We start from the raw sequence: 3,390 nt of genomic DNA, 5'->3' as shown, positions 1-3,390 counted from the left end.
AACCTTATCACATCTTTCTAAATAGCCCGTTATGACACTCTCCTCAAATTATCCTAATTTGAGTACCATCTGTTTCTGGCTAGGGCTGAAATAAGCACCTTCTACTCTGTGGTTCTGTTCAGCTGTCAGTCATCATGGTTTGCTTGGAGTCCTCTATAGTTAGGCCAGTCTGGCAGATTCTCCTAGGGCCAGATAGCGTCCTCTCCCAGGCACCCAGTGCATCCACATCTCTTCATGGCCTTGAGGTGAAGGATATTTGTCTATTTCTTGGGTGATTAAGCAGTCTCTGGAGATATGGCGTCAGGAACCTGCCCTTCCTCTATGTTGTGGCTCCATGCCCCGTCTTCATGGCTGAACGTGGCTCACCAGTTCTGGGCACACATGGCAAGAAGTAGGAAATGAGGAAGAGGCAGACACAGCCATTTTTTCAGAGCACATCCAAAATGGGTCACATCTCTCTTCCACCCACTTCCCATTGGCTGGAACTTAGTCACAGGGCTGCACCTCGCTGCAAAGGAGTCTGGGAAATGCTGTCCTTAACTGGAAAGCCATTTGCTCAGCTAACACTTAGGAAGCTTATTACTGAAGAAAAAGGGAAGATAGGATACCAAGGAACAATTGTCATTTTCTGTCATTTACAAGAGATTAAGTTAATAAGTAACAGGGAAACTTGATTACTTTCATCTGTTAAGCCAAATAAGCTTATCTTTAGACATGAGCAAACCAGATGGGAGAGCATATGTGATTGCCACCTCGCAAACCTACCTATTAAAATTCAACAAGTCTATGGGAAGTCATTTGGGAAATTAGTCCTTCTAAAATTAGCCCTTCTAAAGTTCTATAAATACACGTAGAAATAGCCTGGTAGGCCAGAGCCTCTTGTGAGGCTCAATCTGAGCAGGAAGAGAGGGTGCCGGGGGCACCATGCTCAAAGAAGAGGACAGCAAGCTTCTGGATGGAGCTGGTGACATCAGACCAGGTGCATGTGGGTTGTGGCAGAACTTTGACTATTAGAGTTGAGAGGTAGGCAGGATCAACTACTCTCATCATGGAAGGACAACTTGAAAAGGGGCTTCAGGGACTGACCCAAAGTCTTTCTAGGGGGCCCCAACTGCCACAGATGAGGAGCAAACCGCTGTTGCCTATAGGCTCAGGGACCACTCAATATAAACCCCTAGGTGAGGGGAATTCGGACAGCAAGGTGAGCAAGAGCAGAGAGTAGCAGCCACTGTAGGGTTAGGTTGGGAACAATCTCTGGGAGTTAGTAATAATGTAATGGGGAAATTATATCCATGAAACTGCAGAACCAAAAAGTCCTCTTAGCAGACCAAGATTGTTGGCTCCTTCCAGCTATTAGCAATGAGGCTCTGCCCTGGAATTGACAGGAAGAGATACAGGCCCTAATGGTCTCTCAACCATTTTTAGAACTAAATAATTTATTTTTTTCAATATGTTTTTAGAGAGAGAGGAAAGGAGAGGGAGAGAGAGAGAAAGAGAAACATCGATGAGAGAGAAACATCCATCAGCTGCCTCCTGCACACCCCCTAAAGAGGATTGAGCCCACAACCCGGGTATGTGTCCTGACCAGGAATCAACCTGGTGACCTCTTGGTTCAGGGACCACACTCATCCAACTGAACCACACCAGCCAGGGCAAAATATTTCTTTTTTTTAGGACTAAATTATTTCAATATCACCAATCATTTGTTGCTGGCATGAATATTCTGTCTTTACCTCATTTAAGGAATATGTTATTGCATCTCAGACTGAAAATGGCTCTCCCCATGGAACTTTTGTCTTCGGGAGTCAGTGCAGACTGCCTAAACCTCAGCAGCAGGAGTACAGACTTCCTGTTTACTGTATCTGAGTGGACCCTAGGTGATAATGACAAAGTTGTATTAATGAAGTCTCAAACACCAGAGCAATAGGAAACCAGAAAGACAGTCTTGAAAAATGAGATGACTCAAGGCTTGAGGTCATAATATATCAATGATAATCATGTTCTATAAGGCACTTGGAAAATTATAAAATGTTTAATTGCACATTGATTTTGGTGTAATAAACACTTGAAAATATATCATGTATAGGTAAACAAGCAGACTTGGAAGGTTTTAGTAACTTGTCTAAAGAATCATGACAAAATATTGTGAAGAGAAGAGTTAAATGCAGATGTTCTAACTCTGTGTCCAGGACTCTTTCCTGTATGACCCCTGCCTCTTCTGAGCTTTAAGCGATTTCATGAGTTTTCTCATTTGTCCATCCTTTCGTTCAACAGCTATTGATTGCACACTCCTCTCTACCCATCACTATCCCAGGCACTGAGGATGCTGTGATAGACAAGGCATAGTCTCTGCCTTCGCAACAAGCCTACAGTCTAGGGGGGATAGAGGCATATAACCCACACTGCCTGTTATGCCAATGAGGTGTCTGCTACCAGCTGGAGTACAGCTGGCTGTGGGCACAGAGAAACCATGAATCAGGAGAGGCTCCCCAGAGGAACTGATGTTTACACTGAGTCCCCAATGTGCAGTGGGAGCTGAAGGAATGAAGAGTGCTCCAAAGCAAAAATAAGGCATGTCTGAGTCACTCCTGATGCTGCTGCTCCGACTCCCACGTCCACACGCAGCTTCAGCTCCCACTCGACACGGAGGCACGGCCGCCACGTGAGGCGCCATGGAGGGCGGGCAGCGTGGGCACCTGGGCAGGAGCCCCGAACAGAACACCTCCTTCCCTCCCTCCCTCCCTCCCTCCCTCTCACTTTCCCGCCCTACCTTCCTTTCTTTCTTCAAGCCATCCAGCCATCCACAGTAGGTGCTAAGATGTTTATTGCATGGATTAATTAATTTAAAAATATTTATTGAGAGACCTAATATGTGCCAGGCACTATATGCGCCAAGTGATGTAGAGGTATAAAGATACATAGACCTTATCCCAGCTGACGTGAAGCTTAGCATGTAATTGAAGAGAGAGGCCTGTGCCCGAATTACTGAAGACCAGCTGTATGGAACAGGTGTCCTAAGAGATGCCCCAAGAAGTTACCCCTGGCTGTGGGGATGTCATTTAGAGGAAATTTTAAGTTTCAGTGATGAAATCGATAGACCAATATCAGATTGAACATTCTGTGCGTGTGTGTGTGTGTGTGTGTCTGTGTGTGAGTGTGTGTGTGTGTGTGTGTGTATGTGTGTGTGAGCATGTGTGTGTGTGTGGGGGGGGTGGGTGTGAGTGTGTGTGTGAGTGTATGGGTGAGTGTGTGAGTATGAGTGTGTGTGTGTGTGTGTGTGAGTGTATAGATGAGTATGAGTGTGTGTATGTGTGCCTCTGTGTGTGTGTGTGTGAGAGTGTGATGCTTATTTGTTCAAATGGAGGACAGAAAAGAGGATGGGGTGAGAAG

The 3,390-nt window shown here is 45.6% G+C and overlaps 1 protein-coding gene across 7 annotated transcripts in view; it reads left to right on the top strand.

The window, feature by feature from the left end:
• The window catches only part of GRIP1 (glutamate receptor interacting protein 1), a 441,012-nt gene that overhangs the window by 338,954 nt on the left and 98,668 nt on the right, over positions 1-3,390 (top strand). The window lies entirely within an intron of this gene.

This window comes from Myotis davidii, unplaced genomic scaffold (assembly GCF_000327345.1).
Source record: "Myotis davidii unplaced genomic scaffold, ASM32734v1 scaffold523, whole genome shotgun sequence".
Taxonomy (NCBI): Eukaryota; Metazoa; Chordata; class Mammalia; order Chiroptera; family Vespertilionidae; genus Myotis; species Myotis davidii.
Note: the sequence above shows the minus strand (reverse complement) of the source record. Positions and strands in the feature narration are given on the sequence as shown.